The following is a 26,109-nucleotide window of genomic DNA, read 5'->3' on the forward strand; positions in this document are numbered from 1 at the left end:
AGGAATGTGATGTGTTTATTGTTTTTCTTTGTTTGACAGTATGGGTTTTCCACCTTTGGGCCTGTTGTTGTGGTAGAACTACAGATCCCAGGATGCCCTAAAAACAGTTTCAAAGGTGGGTGGCAGGTCATCCTGGGATCTGTAGTTCCACAACAGCTGGAGACCGAAAGGTAGAAGACCCCCAGCTTTAAATAATGTGTTTTTAAATGTAATGTATGGTGATTATTTTGTAAAATACGTGTTTATTTATTTTTTTGTTATATTACACACATTGGTGTGTAGTGGGAGCTTAAATGCATGACCCAGCCACCGCCCGCCTCAATACGGCGGGCGATGGCTGGGTCATGCATTTATTACCTGGGGGCACACATTGGTGGGCAGTGAGAGCTTAAATGCATGACCCAGCCACCACCCGCCTCAATACGGCGGGCGGTGGCTGGGTCATGCATTTATTACCTGGGGGCACACATTGGTGGGCAGTGGGAGCTTAAATGCATGACCCAGCCACTGCCCGCCTCAATACGGTAGGCGGTGGCTGGGTCATGCATTTATTACCTGGTGGCACACATTGGTGGGCAGTGGGGAGCACATATTGGTGGTCAATGTGGTTGTATTTCAACTGTACCAATACTCACCAAAACTTGTCCAAAACAAGAATCCAGTGTGCAGGCTCCTCAATGTGCGACTGTCTTGCTCCATACACGATGCTGCACAAGATGGCGATGGGGCGTGTCCAGGCTTCTGTCAGTCAAATTCCGCATTGTGTGATGAATCGTACGATTCATCATGAGGGAAAAAACCCTCACGATCTGCTTCCATCGTGTTCATGGTTGGCTAATCTGCCCTACAGCACGGCAGATCAGAAAATGCGATGTACGACGAGCGGGGACGTGCATCGGCATCGTGCCCGTGAGTATAAACTCACGATTTGTACTTTTTTTACCCGATTCGTCGTCACGATTCGTCGAAATCGGCCAGATCGTGTAAAATGTCGCTATATGTGTGGGCACCTTCAGTGTCTTCCCTCACATGCTGCCTGCAGGAGAGAGAGCCAGTCCAGGCAGAGCAGGAAGGGGCGGGGACTCGGGATAGGGACTGGAAGGGTGCAGGGAGGCGGGGCTTCACACTCAGCTTGCTGGGGAGGACAGGCAAAGCAGGAAGGGGCGGGGACTCAGAGAGGGGGTGGGGAGAGGGGATTTATCTGTCTCATGATCATCCCCTGCAGAGGAGAAGTATGGACAGGTCATGCAGAGACACTATAAAGCTGGGATGATGTCGGCACGACATGTCTCTTACGAAAACAAATCGGAATGAAATATCGGCCGGATCGTACGATCGCGTGTACACCCAATCCATGCCCTCCCGTGGTCGCATGCGATATCGTCTGGTCGGCCATGCTACTCGGTCAACCAGATGATATAGTTTGCGGCACCATTGCAGGTAATCGTGCGTTTCTAGAGAGGAGGGGGCCCGCGTGCAGTCTCCGACACGGGCCCCCTCCTCTCCGCCCGGCAGCGCACTGAGCTGTGCGCTGCCAGTGCCAGAGTTATAGACTCTGGGTACTAGAGTATGCCCAGAGTCTACAGTGTCTGCACAGATCACCGGGAAAATGGCCACGGTGGCCATTTTTCCTGTACTGCGCATGCACAAATGACGGGAAAATGGCATGCCGCAGCCATTTTCCAGTCGTTTTACAGCGCCGGACCCCCGCGCCGACATGGGACTTCGGAGAGGTAAGATTATGGGTGCAGGGTGTGCAATGCGGGGCCCCCCTGGACCCAGGGGCCTGCATCCATTATAGATACGCCCCTGCAGGTAATGAAGAACGGAGCAAGGGATCATTCTTTTGTTCATTACATCTCTCTAATGTGCACTCGCGGTACTATATCTCGACCTGTTGGGCCAATCTATTGTCCAGGTACACATCGTCCAGGGTGTAACCACCTTAAGTTGTGCAGTCTTGCAGCCTCTGCTTTGCTCTCCTATGAGAAGGGGCACACATCTTCCGCTAGCCAGTAGTCACAGTGACTGACACTGATAGGGGGGCCCACAGCTTACCACTGATCCTAGCTGCAAACTGCTTTGTCCTCACAAGCAGACATGTGTCTGTGACTAATGCTAGGTACACACACTAGACGATATATCGCCCGTTCCCGCAGATCGGAGCCACATATCGGGTAAATTGTCTAGTGTGTACCCATGATATGTGCGCTCCCGCAGGTCGTTAGCGACATCGCCCGTCGAGGATGTTGTTAGGTCCCATTGCACTAGGTATACATCGTCTAATTTGTACCCAGCATAACAAGCCGTTCACAGGCTGTATCATCTGCACTCTGCGGGCCCCCCTCTGAGTACGGGCCCAGCACATTAGTACCGGCAGTACCCCCCTGATGCTGGCCCTGGGACTAAATGTAATAATGAGTATAGCTAGGAAAGCCAATCCCGCCTCATTTTTTTAATCCCAGGATTCGGGATTGAAAAAAATCTCAATCCCGGTAATCCCGGGATTGAGTTTATCAATGAAAATAGGCCGCCAGCCCCACAGAAAAAAATAATTATTTCATGGCCTCCAAGCCCCATCATGGCCCCCATATACAGAACAGTCACAGGAAGCCAGCCAGCCCAGCCCTCACACTCAGCCCACACTGAGAAGAAATTGTGAGCGTCTGTGTGTGTGTTACTGTCACACATTGACTCACCCTCCTCAAGAAGAACAATTACAGGCACAGCATAGTCATTTTGCAGAGTACAGGACCAGGCAAGCAGTGTGTCACCGTGGTTCTTTCACAGTCACTGCAGTCCTCAGGCTCAGACAGAGAGAGTCAACCTCCACTTTGAGGCGTACGTCTGCGCAGCATGACCCCTATGACGTCACACATGGTTGCATAGCTGTAGGAGGCCCGGGGGCAGCGTCTGAGCCCTCTGGACTGGTGCTGCCCAGGGTGAAAAAAGCCGCACAGCCTGCACTGGAGCATTCCGCAGTGGCCACTGAGTTAATCCCGAAAATCCCGTGAGTCGAGGCACCAATCCTGGAATTTAAATCCCAGACTTTGTAACGGTAAATCCCAGGGTTCCCGCTGATACCAGGATTGGCTTCCCTAAGTATAACTGATCTCTATGTGGGCTTGAAGGGCATAGACAATGCCGGAGAAAATGGATGCAATTTTATGGGCCGGATTCAGATATTTATGCGAACCTGATGGTTTGCGCACATCTCCAAAGGCGGGGAAACTGCGCATGTGCAGAATGGTCCCTGTGTCCTTGCACGCAGAGATTGACAGGCTGCAGCCATTTTGGGGGATGTGATCGTCACGATGCTGATCTGATCCTGCAGGTGTCGGATCTGAGATGCCGACAGGAGGCGTCTTTTCCTTCCTCTGCAGACATTAGACTATTTTTGCACAGCAGCTGCGTCCAAAGTCACAGCTACTGTACAAAATCGTCCATCTCTGAATCAGTCCCTATGATCCCTTTTTTAAATATGACCTGTGTGTAAAGCCCACATTTATTAACCTAGGATTTGTTATCTGCCTGCTGCTACCATAACCCAACAAAAGTCAAACCCACCAGTGTTGAGAGGGTTGGCACCAGGGAGTGAAAGTTTGGGTACACACTAGGCGACCCGCCTACACAATGCCTGATCATCCGATGGAACGATATATCTACACGATCCGGTGAACGACCATCATGCACGAATGATGGAACGACCCCGATGTCGGTGTGTGGGAGCACACCTAGGGCCTGATTCAGCAAGCATCGCACCTGCGATTACGCACGCAATGGGATGATTGTTGCGTACTGCACATGCGTATGCATCACAGTGCACGAACACTCCACTGCGATCGGGACTGCGATTGCAGTTGTCGAAGCCGGATGATTGGCTGAGACAGAGGGCCTGATTCAGACCCGCTCGCAAGCGCTATGGGCTCGCGAGCGGGTCGATGTTTGGCCACTGCGCACACCGGAGCCGGCTCCGACGCGCGCATGCGCGAGACCCGGCTAGCGACGGGTGCTCTGTTGCTCCGAGTCTCTCACCAAAGGGGGCGAGCTGTCGATGGTGATTGACAGCTCGCCCCATTTGGGAGGCGGGCATGGGGGGTGGCTGGCCAAAGGGAGGCGTTCCCGAAGGAATGCCTGCCATTTGGGGGCAGCCCCAATGACATCACGAGTGATGTCAGTGGTGAGCTTCCGTCTCTATTTAGAGCCGGAAGCTCACTGGGCCTTGCGGGAATGAGACCCTACCGCAATGGTCTCGTCGCAAGCCAAGATGGTCGCGATGGTCTCGACCATCGCGACCATCACCCGGCCACTCGCAATAACTGTGGGTGGTCACCCACAGCTATGCGAGCGGCCAGGAGGCCGCACGAAGAGAAAAAAAACGCCCTGATTCAGAGCGAGCGCTCTTTCAGACAGTCTGGCTCTGAATCAGGCCCAGAATCTGTTAAAATTAAAGTCTGCATGACGCCATTTTGCGAAAAGTCACACAGGGCCATTTTGCGAATCCCACATAGTATCAGTAAATATACAGCACTATGTTATTATTTAGCATTGTGCGTTTCCTACGCAACAGAACACTGTTAAAAGTCCTTACTAAAACAATACACACATTTATTAATACACATAATATGACCAACCCCGCAAAACACGTACCACGGTGTACTCCACAAACACGTAGATGCACGACGCATACTAGCATCTTTTATCTAATATCCCCACACTTACATATTGCATACTAAAAACACTGAAAGGTTCCCCAGCATTAAGGCCGGGCTTCGGTCAGCGAAGTTGAATAGATGAGGCTTGGGACTTCAGTGAGGTGAATGGGCAGGGGATAAGCAAAGGACAGCCGGGGTTAGTGGGTTGAATGGGCGTGGCTAGGGACTATTGGGGGAGAGTAGGAATTAGACTTTGCAATGCTGCTAAAGCTGATGGGACAGAAAAAAAGTAATAAACTGTCAGCACTGGCATTTTCGTTCATATGGGCCTATTTTCATTTGGGGCCTGGAGCTGTAGCTCCACCCGCCCCATTGTTAATCCGGCCCTGTATATAATAGCTATAGAAAAACTTTCTATAGCTCCACCCCCATTTCCTGAATCTATTTTTCCAGTTAAGCAGCCCTGTTATGTATATATCGATATAGAATATATTGTATCAGCGGTACTCTCCTTCAATATTCTAATGTCATGGTGACGTCCTATAGCTCCTACTGTACATAGTGACAGGACATAATAAAATCCTTAAACAGGTGGCATATTGCAAGTATAAAACAAACATGAGGCAAATTAACCCACTTTACCCTGCCTCATGTTTCTTTTATTTGTACAAGTGCCGTCTGTTTAAGGATTTCCAAATATAACAATTACATTGGGTGCAGGATGCAGTAGTAAATATATATTTGCAATATGCAGTAATAGACACTCAGAGCCTGAATCAATTAGCACCGAAAACAAACGTTTCTATCGCCATTTGTGAAAACGGGCGTTTCCGCCCAAAAAACGACAACAGGCGAAAAAAAACTGGAGAAAAGTTTTCTCCATCCCAGACCAGGCAAAAAAAATGCAAAATCCCTATTTTTACCTAAAAATGTGGGGATTTCTTTCAGAACCCTGTGGATACCCCCTAATCATAAATTACCGTAAAAAAAATTGTAAGTTGCGCACTTTAGCCAAAAAAGAAGCTCAAATTTTGGGCAAAAATAAATAAATTTGAAAATGGTTTGAACGTATTGGGTCTGATTTTTCGATGGGCGATATGGATGCGTCAAGTGTTTTAAACATCGCACGCAGTCGCAGCAGGCGGTTTTTTAAGTTTTTAAAACTGTGTTTTTACAACATGAAAATATACTTGTACCCATTTTAACGTACCCCCAATTTACATGGAACAGTCATTTCCTGGAAAAAAAATAGCTTTCAATCTTTTTTCAACGGTTTTTTTTTTGCCCAAAATGTGCAACTTACGATTTATTTTTCTGGTAATTTATCATTGGGGGGGGGGGTGATAACCTGGCAAAAAGAGAGTCGGTCTGTTTGCATTTTTCTCTGTCTAAATGAATTTACAAATACACAAATGTAGATCTAATCTGTCCTGCGGCTGGAATCATGACCCAATAGCCGTAGTATATAATATAATTGTACTAAAAAGAGGTTCATATGGTTAGGACTTATGAGAGCTGCCCCATACTATTAATGGTAGTGCCCAATGCTCCTTTTACATTATTGTGCAAGTGCTGCAGCAGCTGCAGGAGACCTGAGTGGGCAGGCAGGAGCCGGAACTCTCAGCACACGGGCGGCAGTTGGCAGCTGCATGCGCTGCTGTATAGGGAACCACCATCCTGAGCGTCTCCTTCCAGTGGTCACCTGCAGGAGAAGGCTGTGTCAGAGATGTGAGGGTAGGATTTAAGGTGGAGCCAGTGAGAGTGACAGGCTGTGGGCAGAGATATCTGGCAACTGAGGGGGCGGGGCTGGAAGTTACACTGGGCCCTATCAACGCTGATGAGTGGTCAGACAGAAGAGGACGGCTTCCGGCTGTGAGACGCACCCTGAGGTACAGTGCCCAAACTCAGTTACTTATCCTCATTGTATAAACCATACATTCATTTATTGGTATTGAGGTAAATTGTTGTATCAATCAACTAAAAGATTAGTACATATAGTGCAATGCACATATCAATACAATTACAAAAATCAATGTAAAAAAATTACACTTAAGTTACAAAATACCTTTAGTGCAAAATTAACTGTTGCGTCACGGTGACAACACTTTACAAAAAATAAGTTGCCTAAACCTAGTGACCAGTATGGGAATTTCTTCTTGAAAGGCTGGGGTAATTCGGGAAGGTTACCGCATATATGTGATACGATACACATTTTTTAAACATTTATTTATATATATATATATATATATATATATACTATACACACACAGTATATCGCATCGTGCATGCAGCACAGTTCAGAATTCAAACACCAACTGTCACTCCAACTGCTGCCACTCAACACTGGCAGTTGGTGTGGCTCCCCTACGTCAACAGTGAGGGAAGGGATTGCGTTACTACAGAGGTGAGAGAGGAAATGTCAAATGTGTACTACGGGGTGAAGGAAGGGAATGAGTTACAACATGGATGACGGTGGAGAATGTGTTACTAAAGGGGTGAGCAGGGGTAATGTGTTTTACTATAGAGGTGAGGGAGTGGAATGTGTTAGTACATAGGTGAGGGAGGGTAATGTCTTACTATGGCAATGATGCATAACTATTAGAGATGTGCGGGTTCGGATTTACTCGGTTCTTTTTGCCACATTACCGCAAGTTCGGATTAGTTTGGATTTATCTTATTGGCTATCAAAAACACGTCACAGCCGGATAGCCAATATCATGCCGTTTTTAAAATCCGAGTAAAACCGATCCGCACATTTAGGATTAATGTGTTACTGGAGAGGTCTGTTTCCATCTTGGAAATGGAAACAGTAAATAGCTACCTGAGCAAAACTGGGTACATCTGCTAGTGTCTTTCCGCTGAGTCCAGAACGAGGCAAAACATTATCTTCTGTGCCAAGATGTCCGTGAAAGATGACATTCTGCCTCGTTCTGAGATTTGATTTTGGGGGGATGATCCGATCCATAACCGAACCCCTCATCTCTAATATTTATCTTTGATATCCTGAGTATATCTTGTAATCGGACAGAATAAGAATTACAATTGTAATGCAGCTATTACTATGTGTATCATAATTATCCTTCTGTATTTTCATCATTGTAATATGTGACCTCTTACAGGGAAACTAATTGTCTCAAACCCTTATTCGGGTCCAAGAACCAAGAGCTTGCACTCACATTCCTGACTGATTTGCCATTTCAGAGGGCGTTTAATAATATGTGAACTTTTGCATTACAATTTATAGTCTTAAAAAATGACTGTAAGACAGAATTTCTATCTGCTATAAATATTGCAAAATATAGTTAGTATATACGATATATATATATGATGACCAGGGCCCTATCTGTGTGGAGTTTGTATATTCTCCCGGTGTTTATATAAGGGTTTCCTGTGGCTGTTCTGGTTTCTTCCCACATACCAAAAACATACTGCTATTTTATAAATGTACCCCATGGCACTGTTTCCCACCTCCATTCCTCAGTGGCCCCTGACAGTGCATGTTTTATGGATCTCCTAGATGGTGCACAGGTGTATTAATTACTGGCTCACACAAAAGGTGCAAATTATTTCACTTGTGATACTGAAAATATCTGTAAAACATGCGCTGATGAGGTTCCTGTGTACTGGAGATGGGACTCAAAACCTTAGTGTGTATACATTCTGAGAGAGGGAATGTAGAGTGCAAGCTCCAATTAGGCAGTAAACTGATGACAGTGACAAATAATCTAATTGTACAGTAACACATTACTTTATACACTGTACTTATGAATAAAACAATAATCACGCAGAAAAAAAGCAGAGGGGGGACCTGCTGAGAACCCCTAAGAGGCGGCCGAAGCGCCGACAAACATTGAAACAGCAGAGGGGGACCTGCTGAGAACCCCTAAGAGGCGGCCGAAGCGCCAACAAACATTGAAACAGCAGAGGGGGACCTGCTGAGAACCCCTAAGAGGCGGCCGAAGCGCCGACAAACATTGAAACAGCAGAGGGGGACCTGCTGAGAACCCCTAAGAGGCGGCCGAAGCGCCGACAAACATTGAAACAGCAGAGGGGGACCGGCTGAGAACCCCTAAGAGGCGGCCGAAGCGCCGACAAACATTGAAACAGCAGAGGGGGACCTGCTGAGAACCCCTAAGAGGCGGCCGAAGCGCCGACAAACATTGAAACAGCAGAGGGGGACCTGCTGAGAACCCCTAAGAGGCGGCCGAAGCGCCGACAAACATTGAAACAGCAGAGGGGGACCTGCTGAGAACCCCTAAGAGGCGGCCGAAGCGCCGACAAACATTGAAACAGCAGAGGGGGACCTGCTGAGAACCCCTAAGAGGCGGCCGAAGCGCCGACAAACATTGAAACAGCAGAGGGGGACCTGCTGAGAACCCCTAAGAGGCGTCCGAAGCGCCGACAAACATTGAAACAGCAGAGGGGGACCTGCTGAGAACCCCTAAGAGGCGGCCGTAGCGCCGACAAACATTGAAACAGCAGAGGGGGACCTGCTGAGAACCCCTAAGAGGCGGCCGTAGCGCCGACAAACATTGAAACAGCAGAGGGGGACCTGCTGAGAACCCCTAAGAGGAGGCCGTAGCGCCGACAAACATTGAAACAGCAGAGGGGGACCTGCTGAGAACCCCTAAGAGGCGGCCGAAGCGCCGACAAACAATGAAACAGCAGAGGGGGACCTGCTGAGAACCCCTAAGAGGCGGCCGTAGCGCCGACAAACATTGAAACAGCAGAGGGGGACCTGCTGAGAACCCCTAAGAGGCGGCCGAAGCGCCGACAAACATTGAAACAGCAGAGGGGGACCTGCTGAGAACCCCTAAGAGGCGGCCGTAGCGCCGACAAACATTGAAACAGCAGAGGGGGACCTGCTGAGAACCCCTAAGAGGCGGCCAAAGCGCCGACAAACATTGAAACAGCAGAGGGGGACCTGCTGAGAACCCCTAAGAGGCGGCCGTAGCGCCGACAAACATTGAAACAGCAGAGGGGGACCTGCTGAGAACCCCTAAGAGGCGGCCGTAGCGCCGACAAACATTGAAACAGCAGAGGGGGACCTGCTGAGAACCCCTAAGAGGCGGCCGTAGCGCCGACAAACATTGAAACAGCAGAGGGGGACCTGCTGAGAACCCCTAAGAGGCGTCCGTAGCGCCGACAAACATTGAAACAGCAGAGGGGGACCTGCTGAGAACCCCTAAGAGGCGGCCGAAGCGCCGACAAACATTGAAACAGCAGAGGGGGACCTGCTGAGAACCCCTAAGAGGCGGCCGAAGCGCCGACAAACATTGAAACAGCAGAGGGGGACCTGCTGAGAACCCCTAAGAGGCGGCCGTAGCGCCGACAAACATTGAAACAGCAGAGGGGGACCTGCTGAGAACCCCTAAGAGGCGGCCGTAGCGCCGACAAACATTGAAACAGCAGAGGGGGACCTGCTGAGAACCCCTAAGAGGCGGCCGTAGCGCCGACAAACATTGAAACAGCAGAGGGGGACCTGCTGAGAACCCCTAAGAGGCGGCCGTAGCGCCGACAAACAATGAAACAGCAGAGGGGGACCTGCTGAGAACCCCTAAGAGGCGGCCGTAGCGCCGACAAACAATGAAACAGCAGAGGGGGACCTGCTGAGAACCCCTAAGAGGCGGCCGTAGCGCCGACAAACATTGAAACAGCAGAGGGGGACCTGCTGAGAACCCCTAAGAGGCGGCCGTAGCGCCGACAAACATTGAAACAGCAGAGGGGGACCTGCTGAGAACCCCTAAGAGGCGGCCGAAGCGCCGACAAACATTGAAACAGCAGAGGGGGACCTGCTGAGAACCCCTAAGAGGCGGCCGAAGCGCCGACAAACATTGAAACAGCAGAGGGGGACCTGCTGAGAACCCCTAAGAGGCGGCCGAAGCGCCGACAAACATTGAAACAGCAGAGGGGGACCTGCTGAGAACCCCTAAGAGGCGGCCGAAGCGCCGACAAACATTGAAACAGCAGAGGGGGACCTGCTGAGAACCCCTAAGAGGCGGCCGAAGCGCCGACAAACATTGAAACAGCAGAGGGGGACCTGCTGAGAACCCCTAAGAGGCGGCCGAAGCGCCGACAAACATTGAAACAGCAGAGGGGGACCTGCTGAGAACCCCTAAGAGGCGGCCGAAGCGCCGACAAACATTGAAACAGCAGAGGGGGACCTGCTGAGAACCCCTAAGAGGCGGCCGAAGCGCCGACAAACATTGAAACAGCAGAGGGGGACCTGCTGAGAACCCCTAAGAGGCGGCCGAAGCGCCGACAAACATTGAAACAGCAGAGGGGGACCTGCTGAGAACCCCTAAGAGGCGGCCGAAGCGCCGACAAACATTGAAACAGCAGAGGGGGACCTGCTGAGAACCCCTAAGAGGCGGCCGAAGCGCCGACAAACATTGAAACAGCAGAGGGGGACCTGCTGAGAACCCCTAAGAGGCGGCCGAAGCGCCGACAAACATTGAAACAGCAGAGGGGGACCTGCTGAGAACCCCTAAGAGGCGGCCGAAGCGCCGACAAACATTGAAACAGCAGAGGGGGACCTGCTGAGAACCCCTAAGAGGCGGCCGAAGCGCCGACAAACATTGAAACAGCAGAGGGGGACCTGCTGAGAACCCCTAAGAGGCGGCCGAAGCGCCGACAAACATTGAAGCAGCAGAGGGGGACCTGCTGAGAACCCCTAAGAGGCGGCCGAAGCGCCGACAAACATTGAAGCAGCAGAGGGGGACCTGCTGAGAACCCCTAAGAGGCGGCCGAAGCGCCGACAAACATTGAAACAGCAGAGGGGGACCTGCTGAGAACCCCTAAGAGGCGGCCGAAGCGCCGACAAACATTGAAACAGCAGAGGGGGACCTGCTGAGAACCCCTAAGAGGCGGCCGTAGCGCCGACAAACATTGAAACAGCAGAGAGGGACCTGCTGAGAACCCCTAAGAGGCGGCCGAAGCGCCGACAAACAATGAAACAGCAGAGGGGGACCTGCTGAGAACCCCTAAGAGGCGGCCGAAGCGCCGACAAACATTGAAACAGCAGAGGGGGACCTGCTGAGAACCCCTAAGAGGCGGCCGAAGCGCCGACAAACAATGAAACAGCAGAGGGGGACCTGCTGAGAACCCCTAAGAGGCGGCCGTAGCGCCGACAAACATTGAAACAGCAGAGGGGGACCTGCTGAGAACCCCTAAGAGGCGGCCGAAGCGCCGACAAACATTGAAACAGCAGAGGGGGACCTGCTGAGAACCCCTAAGAGGCGGCCGAAGCGCCGACAAACATTGAAACAGCAGAGGGGGACCTGCTGAGAACCCCTAAGAGGCGGCCGAAGCGCCGACAAACATTGAAACAGCAGAGGGGGACCTGCTGAGAACCCCTAAGAGGCGGCCGAAGCGCCGACAAACATTGAAACAGCAGAGGGGGACCTGCTGAGAACCCCTAAGAGGCGGCCGAAGCGCCGACAAACATTGAAACAGCAGAGGGGGACCTGCTGAGAACCCCTAAGAGGCGGCCGAAGCGCCGACAAACATTGAAACAGCAGAGGGGGACCTGCTGAGAACCCCTAAGAGGCGGCCGAAGCGCCGACAAACATTGAAACAGCAGAGGGGGACCTGCTGAGAACCCCTAAGAGGCGGCCGAAGCGCCGACAAACATTGAAACAGCAGAGGGGGACCTGCTGAGAACCCCTAAGAGGCGGCCGAAGCGCCGACAAACATTGAAACAGCAGAGGGGGACCTGCTGAGAACCCCTAAGAGGCGGCCGAAGCGCCGACAAACATTGAAACAGCAGAGGGGGACCTGCTGAGAACCCCTAAGAGGCGGCCGAAGCGCCGACAAACATTGAAACAGCAGAGGGGGACCTGCTGAGAACCCCTAAGAGGCGGCCGAAGCGCCGACAAACATTGAAACAGCAGAGGGGGACCTGCTGAGAACCCCTAAGAGGCGGCCGAAGCGCCGACAAACATTGAAACAGCAGAGGGGGACCTGCTGAGAACCCTAAGAGGCGGCCGAAGCGCCGACAAACATTGAAACAGCAGAGGGGGACCTGCTGAGAACCCCTAAGAGGCGGCCGAAGCGCCGACAAACATTGAAACAGCAGAGGGGGACCTGCTGAGAACCCCTAAGAGGCGGCCGAAGCGCCGACAAACATTGAAACAGCAGAGGGGGACCTGCTGAGAACCCCTAAGAGGCGGCCGAAGCGCCGACAAACATTGAAACAGCAGAGGGGGACCTGCTGAGAACCCCTAAGAGGCGGCCGAAGCGCCGACAAACATTGAAACAGCAGAGGGGGACCTGCTGAGAACCCCTAAGAGGCGGCCGAAGCGCCGACAAACATTGAAACAGCAGAGGGGGACCTGCTGAGAACCCCTAAGAGGCGGCCGAAGCGCCGACAAACATTGAAACAGCAGAGGGGGACCTGCTGAGAACCCCTAAGAGGCGGCCGAAGCGCCGACAAACATTGAAACAGCAGAGGGGGACCTGCTGAGAACCCCTAAGAGGCGGCCGAAGCGCCGACAAACATTGAAACAGCAGAGGGGGACCTGCTGAGAACCCCTAAGAGGCGGCCGAAGCGCCGACAAACATTGAAACAGCAGAGGGGGACCTGCTGAGAACCCCTAAGAGGCGGCCGAAGCGCCGACAAACATTGAAACAGCAGAGGGGGACCTGCTGAGAACCCCTAAGAGGCGGCCGAAGCGCCGACAAACATTGAAACAGCAGAGGGGGACCTGCTGAGAACCCCTAAGAGGCGGCCGAAGCGCCGACAAACATTGAAACAGCAGAGGGGGACCTGCTGAGAACCCCTAAGAGGCGGCCGAAGCGCCGACAAACATTGAAACAGCAGAGGGGGACCTGCTGAGAACCCCTAAGAGGCGGCCGAAGCGCCGACAAACATTGAAACAGCAGAGGGGGACCTGCTGAGAACCCCTAAGAGGCGGCCGAAGCGCCGACAAACATTGAAACAGCAGAGGGGGACCTGCTGAGAACCTCTAAGAGGCGGCCGAAGCGCCGACAAACATTGAAACAGCAGAGGGGGACCTGCTGAGAACCTCTAAGAGGCGGCCGAAGCGCCGACAAACATTGAAACAGCAGAGGGGGACCTGCTGAGAACCCCTAAGAGGCGGCCGAAGCGCCGACAAACATTGAAACAGCAGAGGGGGACCTGCTGAGAACCCCTAAGAGGCGGCCGAAGCGCCGACAAACATTGAAACAGCAGAGGGGGACCTGCTGAGAACCCCTAAGAGGCATCCGAAGCGCCGACAAACATTGAAACAGCAGAGGGGGACCTGCTGAGAACCCCTAAGAGGCGGCCGTAGCGCCGACAAACATTGAAACAGCAGAGGGGGACCTGCTGAGAACCCCTAAGAGGCGGCCGTAGCGCCGACAAACATTGAAACAGCAGAGGGGGACCTGCTGAGAACCCCTAAGAGGCGGCCGTAGCGCCGACAAACATTGAAACAGCAGAGGGGGACCTGCTGAGAACCCCTAAGAGGCGGCCGAAGCGCCGACAAACAATGAAACGCAGAGGGGGGACCTGCTGAGAACCCCTAAGAGGCGGCCGTATCGCCGACAAACATTGAAACAGTAGAGGGGGACCTGCTGAGACCTAAGAGGCGGCCGTAGCGCCGACAAACATTGAAACAGCAGAGGGGGACCTGCTGAGAACCCCTAAGAGGCGGCCGAAGCGCCGACAAACATTGAAACAGCAGAGGGGGACCTGCTGAGAACCCCTAAGAGGCGGCCGTAGCGCCGACAAACATTGAAACAGCAGAGGGGGACCTGCTGAGAACCCCTAAGAGGCGTCCGTAGCGCCGACAAACATTGAAACAGCAGAGGGGGACCTGCTGAGAACCCCTAAGAGGCGGCCGAAGCGCCGACAAACATTGAAACAGCAGAGGGGGACCTGCTGAGAACCCCTAAGAGGCGGCCGTAGCGCCGACAAACATTGAAACAGCAGAGGGGGACCTGCTGAGAACCCCTAAGAGGCGGCCGTAGCGCCGACAAACATTGAAACAGCAGAGGGGGACCTGCTGAGAACCCCTAAGAGGCGGCCGTAGCGCCGACAAACATTGAAACAGCAGAGGGGGACCTGCTGAGAACCCCTAAGAGGCGGCCGTAGCGCCGACAAACATTGAAACAGCAGAGGGGGACCTGCTGAGAACCCCTAAGAGGCGGCCGTAGCGCCGACAAACATTGAAACAGCAGAGGGGGACCTGCTGAGAACCCCTAAGAGGCGGCCGTAGCGCCGACAAACATTGAAACAGCAGAGGGGGACCTGCTGAGAACCCCTAAGAGGCGGCCGTAGCGCCGACAAACATTGAAACAGCAGAGGGGGACCTGCTGAGAACCCCTAAGAGGCGGCCGAAGCGCCGACAAACATTGAAACAGCAGAGGGGGACCTGCTGAGAACCCCTAAGAGGCGGCCGAAGCGCCGACAAACATTGAAACAGCAGAGGGGGACCTGCTGAGAACCCCTAAGAGGCGGCCGAAGCGCCGACAAACATTGAAACAGCAGAGGGGGACCTGCTGAGAACCCCTAAGAGGCGGCCGAAGCGCCGACAAACATTGAAACAGCAGAGGGGGACCTGCTGAGAACCCCTAAGAGGCGGCCGAAGCGCCGACAAACATTGAAACAGCAGAGGGGGACCTGCTGAGAACCCTAAGAGGCGGCCGAAGCGCCGACAAACATTGAAACAGCAGAGGGGGACCTGCTGAGAACCCCTAAGAGGCGGCCGTAGCGCCGACAAACATTGAAACAGCAGAGGGGGACCTGCTGAGAACCCCTAAGAGGCGGCCGAAGCGCCGACAAACATTGAAACAGCAGAGGGGGACCTGCTGAGAACCCCTAAGAGGCGGCCGTAGCGCCGACAAACATTGAAACAGCAGAGGGGGACCTGCTGAGAACCCCTAAGAGGCGGCCGAAGCGCCGACAAACATTGAAACAGCAGAGGGGGACCTGCTGAGAACCCCTAAGAGGCGGCCGTAGCGCCGACAAACATTGAAACAGCAGAGGGGGACCTGCTGAGAACCCCTAAGAGGCGGCCGAAGCGCCGACAAACATTGAAACAGCAGAGGGGGACCTGCTGAGAACCCCTAAGAGGCGGCCGAAGCGCCGACAAACATTGAAACAGCAGAGGGGGACCTGCTGAGAACCCCTAAGAGGCGGCCGAAGCGCCGACAAACATTGAAACAGCAGAGGGGGACCTGCTGAGAACCCCTAAGAGGCGGCCGAAGCGCCGACAAACATTGAAACAGCAGAGGGGGACCTGCTGAGAACCCCTAAGAGGCGTCCGTAGCGCCGACAAACATTGAAACAGCAGAGGGGGACCTGCTGAGAACCCCTAAGAGGCGGCCGAAGCGCCGACAAACATTGAAACAGCAGAGGGGGACCTGCTGAGAACCCCTAAGAGGCGGCCGAATCGCCGACAAACATTGAAACAGCAGAGGGGGACCTGCTGAGAACCCCTAAGAGGCGGCCGAAGCGCCGACAAACATTGAAACAGCAGAGGGGGACCTGCTGAGAACCCCTAAGAGGCGGCCGAAGCGCCGACAAACATTGAAACAGCAGAGGGGGACCTGCTGAGAACCCCTAAGAGGCGGCCGTAGCGCCGACAAACATTGAAACAGCAGAGGGGGACCTGCTGAGAACCCCTAAGAGGCGGCCGAAGCGCCGACAAACATTGAAACAGCAGAGGGGGACCTGCTGAGAACCCCTAAGAGGCGTCCGTAGCGCCGACAATGAAACAGCAGAGGGGGACCTGCTGAGAACCCCTAAGAGGCGTCCGTAGCGCCGACAAACATTGAAACAGCAGAGGGGGACCTGCTGAGAACCCCTAAGAGGCGTCCGTAGCGCCGACAAACATTGAAACAGCAGAGGGGGACCTGCTGAGAACCCCTAAGAGGCGGCCGTAGCGCCGACAAACATTGAAACAGCAGAGGGGGACCTGCTGAGAACCCCTAAGAGGCGGCCGTAGCGCCAACAAACATTGAAACAGCAGAGGGGGACCTGCTGAGAACCCCTAAGAGGCGGCCGTAGCGCCGACAAACAATGAAACAGCAGAGGGGGACCTGCTGAGAACCCCTAAGAGGCGGCCGAAGAGCCGACAAACATTGAAACAGCAGAGGGGGACCTGCTGAGAACCCCTAAGAGGCGGCCGTAGCGCCGACAAACATTGAAACAGCAGAGGGGGACCTGCTGAGAACCCCTAAGAGGCGGCCGAAGCGCCGACAAACATTGAAACAGCAGAGGGGGACCTGCTGAGAACCCCTAAGAGGCGGCCGTAGCGCCGACAAACATTGAAACAGCAGAGGGGGACCTGCTGAGAACCCCTAAGAGGCGGCCGAAGCGCCGACAAACATTGAAACAGCAGAGGGGGACCTGCTGAGAACCCCTAAGAGGCGGCCGAAGCGCCGACAAACATTGAAACAGCAGAGGGGGACCTGCTGAGAACCCCTAAGAGGCGGCCGAAGCGCCGACAAACATTGAAACAGCAGAGGGGGACCTGCTGAGAACCCCTAAGAGGCGGCCGAAGCGCCGACAAACATTGAAACAGCAGAGGGGGACCTGCTGAGAACCCCTAAGAGGCGGCCGAAGCGCCGACAAACATTGAAACAGCAGAGGGGGACCTGCTGAGAACCCCTAAGAGGCGGCCGAAGCGCCGACAAACATTGAAACAGCAGAGGGGGACCTGCTGAGAACCCCTAAGAGGCGGCCGAAGCACCGACAAACATTGAAACAGCAGAGGGGGACCTGCTGAGAACCCCTAAGAGGCGGCCGAAGCGCCGACAAACATTGAAACAGCAGAGGGGGACCTGCTGAGAACCCCTAAGAGGCGTCCGTAGCGCCGACAAACAATGAAACAGCAGAGGGGGACCTGCTGAGAACCCCTAAGAGGCGTCCGTAGCGCCGACAAACATTGAAACAGCAGAGGGGGACCTGCTGAGAACCCCTAAGAGGCGGCCGTAGCGCCGACAAACATTGAAACAGCAGAGGGGGACCTGCTGAGAACCCCTAAGAGGCGGCCGTAGCGCCGACAAACATTGAAACAGCAGAGGGGGACCTGCTGAGAACCCCTAAGAGGCGGCCGAAGAGCCGACAAACATTGAAACAGCAGAGGGGGACCTGCTGAGAACCCCTAAGAGGCGGCCGAAGCGCCGACAAACATTGAAACAGCAGAGGGGGACCTGCTGAGAACCCCTAAGAGGCGGCCGAAGCGCCGACAAACATTGAAACAGCAGAGGGGGACCTGCTGAGAACCCCTAAGAGGCGGCCGAAGCGCCGACAAACATTGAAACAGCAGAGGGGGAACTGCTGAGAACCCCTAAGAGGCGGCCGAAGCGCCGACAAACATTGAAACAGCAGAGGGGGACCTGCTGAGAACCCCTAAGAGGCGGCCGAAGCGCCGACAAACATTGAAACAGCAGAGGGGGACCTGCTGAGAACCCCTAAGAGGCGGCCGAAGCGCCGACAAACATTGAAACAGCAGAGGGGGACCTGCTGAGAACCCCTAAGAGGCGGCCGAAGCGCCGACAAACATTGAAACAGCAGAGGGGGACCTGCTGAGAACCCCTAAGAGGCGGCCGAAGCGCCGACAAACATTGAAACAGCAGATGGGGACCTGCTGAGAACCCCTAAGAGGCGGCCGAAGCGCCGACAAACATTGAAACAGCAGAGGGGGACCTGCTGAGAACCCCTAAGAGGCGGCCGAAGCGCCGACAAACATTGAAACAGCAAAGGGGGACCTGCTGAGAACCCCTAAGAGGCGGCCGTAGCGCCGACAAACATTGAAACAGCAGAGAGGGACCTGCTGAGAACCCCTAAGAGGCGGCCGAAGCGCCGACAAACAATGAAACAGCAGAGGGGGACCTGCTGAGAACCCCTAAGAGGCGGCCGTAGCGCCGACAAACATTGAAACAGCAGAGGGGGACCTGCTGAGAACCCCTAAGAGGCGGCCGAAGCGCCGACAAACATTGAAACAGCAGAGGGGGACCTGCTGAGAACCCCTAAGAGGCGGCCGAAGCGCCGACAAACATTGAAACAGCAGAGGGGGACCTGCTGAGAACCCCTAAGAGGCGGCCGAAGCGCCGACAAACATTGAAACAGCAGAGGGGGACCTGCTGAGAACCCCTAAGAGGCGGCCGAAGCGCCGACAAACATTGAAACAGCAGCGGGGGACCTGCTGAGAACCCCTAAGAGGCGGCCGAAGCGCCGACAAACATTGAAACAGCAGCGGGGGACCTGCTGAGAACCCCTAAGAGGCGGCCGAAGCGCCGACAAACATTGAAACAGCAGAGGGGGACCTGCTGAGAACCCCTAAGAGGCGGCCGAAGCGCCGACAAACATTGAAACAGCAGAGGGGGACCTGCTGAGAACCCCTAAGAGGCGGCCGAAGCGCCGACAAACATTGAAACAGCAGAGGGGGACCTGCTGAGAACCGCTAAGAGGCGGCCGTAGCGCCGACAAACATTGAAACAGCAGAGGGGGACCTGCTGAGAACCCCTAAGAGGCGGCCGTAGCGCCGACAAACATTGAAACAGCAGAGGGGGACCTGCTGAGAACCCCTAAGAGGCGGCCGTAGCGCCGACAAACATTGAAACAGCAGAGGGGGACCTGCTGAGAACCCCTAAGAGGCGGCCGAAGCGCCGACAAACATTGAAACAGCAGAGTGGGACCTGCTGAGAACCCCTAAGAGGCGGCCGAAGCGCCGACAAACATTGAAACAGCAGAGGGGGACCTGCTGAGAACCCCTAAGAGGCGGCCGTAGCGCCGACAAACATTGAAACAGCAGAGGGGGACCTGCTGAGAACCCCTAAGAGGCGGCCGAAGCGACGACAAACATTGAAACAGCAGAGGGGGACCTGCTGAGAACCCCTAAGAGGCGGCCGAAGCGCCGACAAACATTGAAACAGCAGAGGGGGACCTGCTGAGAACCCCTAAGAGGCGGCCGTAGCGCCGACAAACATTGAAACAGCAGAGGGGGACCTGCTGAGAACCCCTAAGAGGCGGCCGTAGCGCCGACAAACAATGAAACAGCAGAGGGGGACCTGCTGAGAACCCCTAAGAGGCGGCCGAAGCGCCGACAAACATTGAAACAGCAGAGGGGGACCTGCTGAGAACCCCTAAGAGGCGGCCGAAGCGCCGACAAACATTGAAACAGCAGAGGGGGACCTGCTGAGAACCCCTAAGAGGCGGCCGAAGCGCCGACAAACATTGAAACAGCAGAGGGGGACCTGCTGAGAACCCCTAAGAGGCGGCCGAAGCGCCGACAAACATTGAAACAGCAGAGGGGGACCTGCTGAGAACCCCTAAGAGACGGCCGAAACGCCGACAAACATTGAAACAGCAGAGGGGGACCTGCTGAGAACCCCTAAGAGGCGGCCGTAGCGCCGACAAACATTGAAACAGCAGAGGGGGACCTGCTGAGAACCCCTAAGAGGCGGCCGAAGCGCCGAAAAACATTGAAACAGCAGAGGGGGACCTGCTGAGAACCCCTAAGAGGCGGCCGTAGCGCCGACAAACATTGAAACAGCAGAGGGGGACCTGCTGAGAACCCCTAAGAGGCGCCGAAGCGCCGACAAACATTGAAACAGCAGAGGGGGACCTGCTGAGAACCCCTAAGAGGCGGCCGTAGCGCCGACAAACATTGAAACAGCAGAGGGGGACCTGCTGAGAACCCCTAAGAGGCGGCCGTAGCGCCGACAAACATTGAAACAGCAGAGGGGGACCTGCTGAGAACCCCTAAGAGGCGGCCGTAGCGCCGACAAACATTGAAACAGCATAGGGGGACCTGCTGAGAACCCCTAAGAGGCGGCCGAAGCGCCGACAAACATTGAAACAGCAGAGGGGGACCTGCTGAGAACCCCTAAGAGGCGGCCGTAGCGCCGACAAACAATGAAACAGCAGAGGGGGACCTGCTGAGAACCCCTAAGAGGCGTCCGTAGCGCCGACAAACATTGAAACAGCAGAGGGGGACCTGCTGAGAACCCCTAAGAGGCGTCCGTAGCGCCGACAAACATTGAAACAGCAGAGGGGGACCTGCTGAGAACCCCTAAGAGGCGGCCGAAGCGCCGACAAACATTGAAACAGCAGAGGGGGACCTGCTGAGAACCCCTAAGAGGCGGCCGAAGCGCCGACAAACATTGAAACAGCAGAGGGGGACCTGCTGAGAACCCCTAAGAGGCGGCCGAAGCGCCGACAAACATTGAAACAGCAGAGGGGGACCTGCTGAGAACCCCTAAGAGGCGGCCGAAGCGCCGACAAACATTGAAACAGCAGAGGGGGACCTGCTGAGAACCCCTAAGAGGCGGCCGTAGCGCCGACAAACATTGAAACAGCAGAGGGGGACCTGCTGAGAACCCCTAAGAGGCGGCCGTAGCGCCGACAAACATTGAAACAGCAGAGGGGGACCTGCTGAGAACCCCTAAGAGGCGGCCGAAGCGCCGACAAACATTGAAACAGCAGAGGGGGACCTGCTGAGAACCCCTAAGAGGCGGCCGAAGCGCCGACAAACATTGAAACAGCAGAGGGGGACCTGCTGAGAACCCCTAAGAGGCGGCCGAAGCGCCGACAAACATTGAAACAGCAGAGGGGGACCTGCTGAGAACCCCTAAGAGGCGGCCGTAGCGCCGACAAACATTGAAACAGCAGAGGGGGACCTGCTGAGAACCCCTAAGAGGCGGCCGTAGCGCCGACAAACATTGAAACAGCAGAGGGGGACCTGCTGAGAACCCCTAAGAGGCGGCCGAAGAGCCGACAAACATTGAAACAGCAGAGGGGGACCTGCTGAGAACCCCTAAGAGGCGGCCGAAGAGCCGACAAACATTGAAACAGCAGAGGGGGACCTGCTGAGAACCCCTAAGAGGCGGCCGAAGCGCCGACAAACATTGAAACAGCAGAGGGGGACCTGCTGAGAACCCCTAAGAGGCGGCCGAAGCGCCGACAAACATTGAAACAGCAGAGGGGGACCTGCTGAGAACCCCTAAGAGGCGGCCGTAGCGCCGACAAACATTGAAACAGCAGAGGGGGACCTGCTGAGAACCCCTAAGAGGCGGCCGTAGCGCCGACAAACATTGAAACAGCAGAGGGGGACCTGCTGAGAACCCCTAAGAGGCGGCCGAAGCGCCGACAAACATTGAAACAGCAGAGGGGGACCTGCTGAGAACCCCTAAGAGGCGGCCGAAGCGCCGACAAACATTGAAACAGCAGAGGGGGACCTGCTGAGAACCCCTAAGAGGCGGCCGAAGCGCCGACAAACATTGAAACAGCAGAGGGGGACCTGCTGAGAACCCCTAAGAGGCGGCCGAAGCGCCGACAAACATTGAAACAGCAGAGGGGGACCTGCTGAGAACCCCTAAGAGGCGGCCGAAGCGCCGACAAACATTGAAACAGCAGAGGGGGACCTGCTGAGAACCCCTAAGAGGCGGCCGAAGCGCCGACAAACATTGAAACAGCAGAGGGGGACCTGCTGGGAACCCCTAAGAGGCGGCCGAAGCGCCGACCCACATTGAAACAGCAGAGGGGGACCTGCTGGGAACCCCTAAGAGGCGGCCGAAGTGCCGACCCACATTGAAACAGCAGAGGGGGACCTGCTGGGAACCCCTAAGAGGCGGCCGAAGCGCCGACCCACATTGAAACAGCAGAGGGGGACCTGCTGGGAACCCCTAAGAGGCGGCCGAAGCGCCGACACACATTGAAACAGCAGACCTGCTGAGAATAGAGGCCAAAATATGATAATTCTGTCAATGTCCCAATATTTATGCACCTGACTGTATATTACAAAATTCTCCGGTGTACATCCCTTTGTCCCAATTTAAGATGATTACCAGCTGTATAACTTCATTTATTTGGGGAAATAATGCTCAACGTATAGCTTATAAGACACTGTCGACCTCGAGGGGAAGGTGGACTAGCGTTGCCTGATTTATATCTTTACTACCTAGCAGCTCAGATGTCCCAGATGAGGGAGTGGGTTACTCCGGTGGATCGGGGAGATCTTCCCTTGGCTCTCCTTGCAAAAGCGGGCCTGAAGCTTTCCCCCTTACAATTTTTGTTGGCTTGTACACCTCTCTCACGGTGTCCACCATTGCTGCAACAGGCTCGTAGAGTGTGGCTGGCCGGGAGAAGCTATTGGGGGAGACTCCAATTGATCTATGTTCCCCACTTTGGGATAATCTCTCTATTTCTGAGGTCAGGGGATTACAGGGTAGAGAGGCTTCGAGGTCATATGAAGTGGTAGCTATTGGGCAGCTGTACCAAGATGGGGTTCTTTATTCATTTACGTATTTGTCCTCCAAATATGGTCTCCCAGCTCACTTCTTTTATAGATACCTCCAGATTCAACATGCTCTCTGTGCAGTGGAGGGATGCAGTTCCTAACTTTAGTGAAGCCCCAAAGCGCCTATTGGTGCGTACTCTGCCCTCTAGTAGAACAGTTTCGGTAGGCTATTCCTTACTTTTGTCTTCTGGGGGAGGAGGGAGTTTGGCTGGCCTTAGAGCCCGTTGGGACAATGATCTGGGTACTGTCTGATGATGACTGGAAGATTGTTATCGGGTCTCCTCAGGTGGCTACGGCATATACAATATTTCAGCAGATACAATTGTATATTCTGCAAAGGGTTCATAGGACCCCACTTACACTTTTTGAGTTTGGAGGTTCTGCCGTGGACTCCTGTCCCAAGCGCCTTGCTCCGTCTGCTGATTTCTGGCATCTCCTCTGGTCATGCCCCTGTATTGCTTTGTTTTGGACTAGTGTGGTTACTGGTGTGCGAGATACGGGTATTCATGTACCTCTATTAACTCCACGTATCTGTTTATTTGGCCTGGACTTGGAGGATTCACTCTCTGGTTCCCATAAATTATATGTCCATAACCTTTTAATTGTGGCAAGGGTTTGTATTCCCCTCATGTGGATGGCCCCTGATCCGCCCACCTTTGCATCCTGGGTCGCCTTGGTTAATTTTACAACATCCCATGAACGCTATTTGTATCAGAAACGTGGCTGTCCGAGTAAATTTAATAAAGTCTGGTCTTTGTGGCAGAGATCCCGTCACGCCCTCTCTAATTAATAGTGATTATGATTTATTAGTTTTTGTGTTTGGAGTGCCTCGTCAGCCGTTTATTTATAAGTGCTTTTCACACAGTATTTTTGTAAGTCATACATGCAAGAGTGATAATGTAAAAATTGAGTGATTGTAATTGTTCACCCTCTGCTTTAAAGTATGTACTATAGAAATATTATTTAGATGTTTGCCGGAATGTCAGATACTCTGCTACTGTACTGATTTGTATGTAATGCTGTACAATACTGATCGTTTATTTCTTTATTATATGTACTTTGTTTTTCTTTTCTATTGATAAAAGAAAATTTATTAAAAATATTTGTTTAAAAAAAAAAAAAAAAAAGCACATTGAGGCAAGAAAATCCCTCAAGTATTTCCCAGAAGGTACAAAAACTTGTACCTTCTCACTGAACCATCCCTGCAACTGTGTTTATTTTATTAAAGACAGATGCATGCATCATGGATCTCCCCGTGCGTGCATCAGTCTATTTTTTTTTAACAAATGACGCAGCTCGAGCGCATGATGCACCGCATACTGAAAAGCACAGCACGATCAGCATACGACGGATAATATGGGCTGCACATCTGATCATACGATACATTTTAAGAGTAGCGGGAGCGCGCATCGCATCGTATCCTACCTTAAAAACTACACGATTTCCACACGATTCATCGTACGACGTGTCGCATATCGGGCAATCGGCTTGAAATCGCACTAGAGTATGGCCAGCTTTACATTAAGGATGACCTATGAGTAATCTCCTGTACACACAGTACGATAACATGTCAGATTTCAATGATAATGATCCTATCGTTATTGTTAAAATCTGACAGTTTCTGGGCCCTGCTAACGACCATACGATGGACGATGCGCGTCCACATATGTTAGTTGACGACGAACTACCGTCGTCTGTGCAAGCAGGCAGACCTGGCCGATATCGACCAGGTAAGCCTGTTTACTATAGGGACCAGTGATTGTTGATCGGGGGTCATTATAGTAGTGGAGGGTCTGCTGCATGTGCTGGATGCCCGACCCAGCACATGCAGAACATTCAGACGATCGTCTGATCGTTATCTGATCGTTGCTGTCGTACCGTGTGTACGCAGCATAGCAATTAGAATGTAACACAATGTAACATTGTATATCCTCAAAATCTAAACATATAGGCCCTCATTCAGAGGCGGTCGGAGGATGCAAGCGGTCGTTCAGAAACTGGGTGGCCACTTGCATCCTGACCGGCCGCCTGTTTCGGTCGTTAGGCTGTGGGTTTACACCCACAGCTCTAATGACCGCTAGGGTAATGACTATCGGGGCTTACGACGAGACCCTAGGGTAGGGTCTCACTTGTCATAAGCCCCGGAGAGCTTCTGGCTCTGTCAGAGCCGGAAGCTCTCCACTGACATCACTAGTAGACCGTACGGCCGCCTCTGAATGAAGCCCATAATCTCTGCCAGTATATAAAATATTCAGTTTAAAGGCATTTGGTGTATTCTTTCATCAGGACAATATATGCCCACGAACTGTGTTATGCACTACATAAGGAAAAGAAAAACAATTATTATAGTTCATGCTACCAGACTCTTACAAGCTGAATAGGCTACCTATTACAATAGGTTTATTCCTATTAGTGTGTACTAAGTGCAGGGGCGGATTGGAAAACTTAAGTGACCCTGGAAAATTTTCATAAAGTGGCACACGTTGGCTAACAGTGATAGCAACCAGCACTATTCACTACTTGCATGGACGGGCCTACACCAAGTAGAGCCAGGGGGTGAAATGTCTGAAGGAAAAAAAATTAACTATTTTTTGTGTGTACTAAATAAAAATACACCTTAATTGTATTGTGGTTTCTCTGCAACGGGGGAACCTCTGAAGAATAGATCCTTCTTGGACTGGCAGTGTCGGTATTCACTATCCATGCAGGTGTTCAAATGGTGCGGAAGCCGCCCGATTGCCTAGGAATAAAGCCAACATCATCATCATGCAATAGCGATTCAACCAGATAATCCCACAATAACAGAAGTTTTGGGGCAGGGCAAAATGTGAGTTTCTCTGATCTAACAATTTTATATTAATAAAATATATTTGCTAATTTGGTGCCATTTGTATATATGGTTTTAAGAATTGATGTTTTAATGAAGATTATTGACCCGCCGGCCTTTTTTTCTAATCCTACCAGCGGTCCGGGATGCGGTCATAATACCGACTGTGGGTATTCCGCTGGTCAGAATGCCGGCGCCGGAATCCCAACACCTGACAGAATCTCGGCGCTGGAATCCCAAAGGTAAGTAGTGGCATTGGGGGAGGGTTAGGGGTTGGTTTAGGCGCTAGGGGGAGGGTTAGGTTTAGGGTGCGGGGGTGGGAGGGGGAGGTATAGGGGTAGGGAAAGGGGGGGTTAAGATACAGACCAACCGATGT

General features: G+C 53.2%; 1 long non-coding RNA gene across 1 annotated transcript in view; it reads right to left on the reverse strand.

The window, feature by feature from the left end:
* Positions 1–25,603, reverse strand: part of LOC148516992 (uncharacterized) — a 39,507-nt gene extending 13,904 nt beyond the window's left edge. The window contains exon 1 of the long non-coding RNA XR_015879343.1: positions 25,523–25,603. This is a non-coding gene — a long non-coding RNA (uncharacterized LOC148516992). The remainder of the gene's footprint in view (positions 1–25,522) is intronic.
* Between the last annotated feature and the right edge of the window lie 506 nt (positions 25,604–26,109).

Source organism: Taudactylus pleione, unplaced genomic scaffold, assembly GCF_031769625.1.
Source record: "Taudactylus pleione unplaced genomic scaffold, aTauple2 ptg000230l, whole genome shotgun sequence".
In the NCBI taxonomy this organism is placed as follows: domain Eukaryota; kingdom Metazoa; phylum Chordata; class Amphibia; order Anura; family Myobatrachidae; genus Taudactylus; species Taudactylus pleione.